The sequence below is a fragment of the Quercus suber genome, unplaced genomic scaffold, assembly GCF_002906115.3.
Source record: "Quercus suber isolate HL8 unplaced genomic scaffold, Cork oak 2.0 scaffold_131, whole genome shotgun sequence".
NCBI classification, from domain to species: Eukaryota; Viridiplantae; Streptophyta; class Magnoliopsida; order Fagales; family Fagaceae; genus Quercus; species Quercus suber.
Window position 1 is genome coordinate 19794 of NW_027069594.1, and position 5969 is coordinate 25762.

The following is a 5969-nucleotide window of genomic DNA, read 5'->3' on the forward strand; positions in this document are numbered from 1 at the left end:
CTATGGTAGCAATCTTGCCATTTAACTTAACCACATAAATTAGGAAGTCTTGATCATTACATCCTCAATGAACGGGTTTTGCCCCAAAATGCTATAAGAAACAAACATAATAATGTTTTTACAAGGGATCTTAAGATTTATATATGTTTTTGTTGCATTGGTCGATGACAAAGAATTTGTCTGCATAAATTGCAAAGAATATTATTAATAGACAAAAGCATATTGAATTGAAATTGGGGAAAATGAAGAGATATTTCATGAGAATGAGATCTTCTAGAATTATCATCTATATGTGGGGGAGGAAGAAGAGAGTTTGTAAGAGGGTAAGAGTTTTTGCTTTGATTTACACGTGGGAATAGTCAAACTTGGGTCATAATATATAAGGTAAGAACTGGGCCTAAGTTTTTCAAAAGGTTTGGTTTACTTTTAAAAGATAATCAATTTTATAGTGAATAACTTTTGGTTTAATTAGTCTAATTGTTGGTCTAATTGTCAAGAACAACTCATATCAATATAATAGTAAAAATAAGTTACTATGATCTATTGGGTAAGAGTAAAAAAAACTTAATAAAAAGAGGTAAAAAATGCTAAATTAATATAATAGTAAAAATAAGTTACTATAATTTATTAGGTAATAGTGAAAAATCAGAGCTTTACAGTGTTTTGTAAATGTGAAAAATATGGATTTTGAAAACGCAAATGTGCTGATTTTGTGGAGCCAAACAGTTTACAAAATCATGTTTTGTGTAAAATGGGCGTTAAGACTTTGTGAACAGCCTATCCAAATGAGCTCATAGTACCCTGAGTAGGCTACCTCCATTTAGAAGATTGCATTGCAAATAATTATTGGTTTCTTTTTGCCACAGTAGCCAATGCTCATGGAAGTTCACATACCTTCCTCGACAACTCATAACCCATTCAGATAGCAACTCGTATACTTTTAATCCTAGCAGCAATTTTTATTCTAAATGAAGCACCTTAGGAAGAATTAACTATAACCCAAGTAATCTCCTCACACCAATGAACTAACTGGAGGATAAAAATGAAGTCGTAGTCTGTTTAATTTGGATATGCCAAATACCAAGTATATAAATGTAAGGTAGAAATAGAAATTGCAATATCAATAACTTATAAAAAAAAAAAAAGAAATTGCAATATTAATAGAGTTAAATTAAAAGGCAAGATATGATATGTAGAAAAATATACACCAAAAATTTTATTATGTGAAAGATTGTGATACACCACAAATTTTTTTTTTTTTGGTTTCTTCAAAAGATTTCTCTTCGGAGACCAGTGCCTTTTATCATGACATAGGTCTTTCTCATAACTTGATCCAAATACTACCTAAATAGCATTTCATAACTTTATCAACTCATTTCTCTTCTTGTCTCGTACCAACATAGGCCCAAGAAATTACTTCGGCCGTTTTTCCTGTAACAATCACAATGGTATTATTGAACTTGTTCATATAGTAAGGCATAGATGCACTTCAAATTTAAATGATTAACAATGGTATGTATCAAAAGTAAGGATGATGCACTATAATGGTCAGGATAACTTAGCTAGTAGAGCAGAAGACTAAAATCCTCATGTCACCAGTTCAAATATGGTTCCTGGCATACTAATGACATGCACAATACTAGATATGTCAACATAGATCCTACATAGTTGGTTGCACCCTTTAAAGACTATGAGTGTAATAGAGCATCTATAGACAAACGGATCACCCTATGATGATCTAATGGCTATTGACAATGAATCAAATTTGGCGGTTGTATTTCTCAATCTTAAGATTTAGGAAAATTGATCATTCATAACTACTAATAAAAGATTCCTCAAACAGTTATGGATGAGTAACCCTTTTCTTGAAATTAAATGATCTTAGATATATGCAAGGTAAATAAATTTTTTTAAAAAAAAATGAAAGAACCCAAAAGTCTACCATTATACCAATAGTAATTGGCCAGACTATTGCTATACATAATGAAAAGAAAATAGGTAAGAACATCATTTTCAGTGTATATAATTAAGGCAGCAACCGAAAAATCTCCGGGTATCAAATAAAAATAGATTCTATACCCCATAAAATTTGTGAACTATTTAATTTTTGCTAAGGGTTTTAGGACTTGTATTACTCTTTTAACAACTTGGATAAAAATTTGTACAATATGACATGTTTCACTAAGAGGAGCCCAGAGCTCTTAATCCACACCTAATTGCTCTTTTCTATTTTTCATTTGTATTTTTTAATTGGTATTTCATAGTATGCCATAATATGTTTGTTTGGCTTAGATTTAGGAGTCTCTCACTTTCTATCCCAAGTTTATTTATAGCAAAAGTAAAAAATTACAACTCAATGTTAAAGTGTCCAACTAATTTTCATTTTATGAACAGAAGAATAAATTGGCATCTATTTAGGAAGCACAAGACACAACACAAAAAATGTTTCTAAACCATAAAAACAAACTTACCACTAATTGACCTAAATGACTTGCCAATTGAAATAAGAAACTTGCTATACTTGATCCACACCTGATATCTTTAGGATCTGCTAGTTGTTCCTTTAGATGTTAGCTACTGGGAACATATTTAAGTAGATACTACCAAGCCAACAAATTATAAGTAGGATAAATGCTAGACATCTACATCAACAAAGAAAAAGTCTTGAGATAGATGGAAGCATACACGAAATTCCTATGGATTTTCCAATTTATCAATGATTGCTCCAACCAATTTTCTTACATCAACTTCAGGACTACAGGCATATTCCTCTATAAAGTCTCCTGTGAACGCTATATAACTGAAATATTTGCAAAATATTGTTAGTTATATATCAGTGTATATAAGCAACAAGTTCATAATCAGTCATAGTCATCTTTGGAAAAAAGAGAATAATACTTTGCTATTAACCACTACTGGGTCTTGGCTCATTAACCTCAAGTTTCAAAATCTAAATTGATTTTTTAGAAAATGTGATTCCAAGCCCTGCAATAGAGAAGAAGAAAATTAACACTCAACTAAGTTTATTTTTTGAGAAACACTCAACCAAGTTCAAATGGTATAACATCACATTATTGATTTTGGCTCAAATCAAGACCCACATTTAAGTTTCAGACTTTCTGTAGTTAAATGGGATGAATGAACCTAAATTTTTTCTTTAAAATTGGTTAGAACGCTTGATAGGCCTTGACTCTGAGAAGCTTCAGTATCATATAAGAACAGATCTATAGCATCATATACCATGCAAATCTTTTAATCAGTATCCAAAGAATTAATATGAAAAAAAAAATTATGGATATTAATAGAGTCTACTTTTTCTTCTACTATCCATCAATTAATTTCAAACAACCAATAAGGTGGAGATTACTCAAACAAATCATAACAAGTTTAGTCATATTTGTTTTCTAAAAACCTTATATTTCTTTGCTCATCCTAATTTTACATTTTTCCCAATTCTAGGGGGCTATTTGGGAAAAACAGGGTTAGTATTTTTAACAGTTTTCTATCTATACTAGCAATTGAAAAGAATTACAACCATTATAATTCATAATTTTCAACAATGTTTAGGTAAATCCTTAGCATTTGATAGAATATGTTTATGAAACAATAGTTAGTAATGATTTACTTAAGCATATTTCTCACTTAAAAAAATGAAATTATGACAATTACACACTATGATAAAGAGGTGAATTTTACCAATTAAGGAGAGAATCAATCGACAAATCTCACAAAAATACTTTGTATCCCAATCGCCATTTTTGAGCATGCTACGCTTTAGGATAGAGTGCAAACAGCTAAGTATGTCTTCTCCATATTTCTCATTAACATTTTTAAATAAAATTCTCAATTAGTAAGCACAACAATAAATGTTTTCTACTAAAGAATATTTCATTAATTTCCACTTGCTTTTCTTTATGATAAACGTCGATCCCTTGATCCATCAAAAATACACTAAGATCAGGGAGCATGTTCGGGAAAAACGTATTTAGGTCCTCCTCCACCTCCTCAAGGGTTTTCTGTAAAAAAATTCAAATATATATTCAAACTTACATACAAAATCAATAATAGAACATTCTAATTTCAATAAAAGAAATCATAATAGTAAAAAGTGACATGATAAGTATACAATAAATCTCTCAAAAAATTACAATAAGAAGTTCATATATTCAAGAAAGTTAGTTAAATAAGATAAATAAATGCTATGATGAACAAACATCTTTGTTGTATAAAATCCTCATGAATAAGTTAGCTCATAGTAAATTTTGAAATCATTCATTGTCAATAAGATTTTTCTATCAATTTTTCAAATATCACAAGTCAAGATAAAGGATATTTAGAATTTGCAAATAATGCAATAAATCCATATAATCCATTCCCAAGAATTAAATCAAAGATGCCTGTCTTTTCCATGCTAAGAAATGCATTGACAAATATGATGCACTTTCAATTCTTCATGCGTTTTCCATAAATGATAACTAACAATAATACACATAGTATATTTTAGGAAAATCATAAATAATGTTCCGAAATGGGTTTAACCATAAAATAATTGAGTGCAATAGTGATTCTTTTTCAAAAATCCCATTAAGAAGCCACTTACCTCGAAAGGCCAACCAATTTTACCTCAACCAGGCACCACCAAATCAAGCAACCCAATCACTACGCCAATCACCAAGAATATCAGAAGCTATAAACATAAGGATCAAGCCTATCAATAACAAGACCTATCACAAAGTTTACCATCGCACTTGTCTCCAAGATCGAAAAGGATCCCCTAAAATCAAACCAAGGGTAGTAAAGCCTAACTTAACCATCCTAAGACAAGTACCCATTCCTTAACAGGAACTAAACAAGCACACAAGAAATCCATTTGACCAAAATAAAACCTCAAAACAATTTTAATTGCCAGCTGTAAACAATGTAGATTTATATCATAACATAAAATACATCTCTTTAATATAGAGGTAGCAAGGCATATGTATTTCTTTTGATACTAAACAACAAAACCCACGCGAGACAAAGCAACAATCCAGAATTTCAAAAGATGTGCAAACTAGTTCATAACAAGCTTGTATAACAAAGGTGTCTATACAAAGACAAGACATTCAAAATGGAATTTAAAACCTTAAAACCTTAAAACCTTAACATGACTAAGAATGATCTAGAGTTTGGAGTAAAGCTTTCCTTATGAAAGGAAACAATTTTAGTGAAGGGTTCATGCCCCAATGTTCATTGGTGCATTTTATCAAACACATGGTATGCAAACACAATGCAAGCTCAAGGCACAATGAGTGTTGAGTACATCTAATAAAACATTCACATAATCTAAGTTCTTATAAGTTCAAATTTGATTATATGCCACTCAAAGGATTGCCAAATAGATAGATTAAGAATTACCAATGTAACTTAGCACAACCAAAAACAAACGAACTCAATACCCTCTTACTTAGACTTGTACAATGGAAGACTAAATCTTAGGAGAAGTAATAAGTAGAATTGTGAATAAGTTTCTTACCAAAATCCTTAACCCAAAAGCTTCCACCACAAAATGAAAAATGAAAGCACAATGGAAGCAATGGGCAATAGGTATCTGTGAGTAATGAGAGATGAGAGAGAGGGAGGTAGTTTAGTGAACTAGCAGAAAGAGAGAGACAAGGGCTGAGAATGGGAAGGTGAGATAACGTGTGGAGGGGGTCTTGTTAGGAACGGATTTTCAGAATTAACCTCACCTAAAATTCTATTGCCAAAACCCTTTTTTTCCTTTTTTATTTTTTTATTTTTTTATTTGGGGTGTTACATTAATATTGTAATATTTTGTTTTAAAATAGAGTAGAATTTCTATTATATATATATATATATATAAAATGCAAAAAGTCATTGTTGAATAAAATGAAATATCACAACATTAATTAACATATGATATGGCTTCTAATACAACATATTTCTAAAAGAAGTTAAGAGGACTTACA

The 5969-nt window shown here is 30.5% G+C and overlaps 1 long non-coding RNA gene across 4 annotated transcripts; it reads right to left on the reverse strand.

Annotated features, from left to right (window-relative positions):
* Positions 1-1191: 1191 nt before the first annotated feature.
* LOC136068733 (uncharacterized) lies at positions 1192-5741 on the reverse strand. 4 transcript variants are annotated; one of them, XR_010630034.1, is made up of 5 exons: positions 5516-5741; positions 3697-4016; positions 2899-2985; positions 2472-2800; positions 1192-1431 (listed from the first exon to the last, which is right to left on the reverse strand). It is a non-coding gene; the product is annotated as an uncharacterized LOC136068733 (long non-coding RNA). The 4 variants fall into 4 exon arrangements; XR_010630033.1 differs by lacking the exon at positions 2899-2985 and having other exon boundaries at positions 2472-2548; positions 2686-2800; positions 5516-5734; XR_010630032.1 differs by lacking the exon at positions 2899-2985 and having other exon boundaries at positions 5516-5737.
* Between the last annotated feature and the right edge of the window lie 228 nt (positions 5742-5969).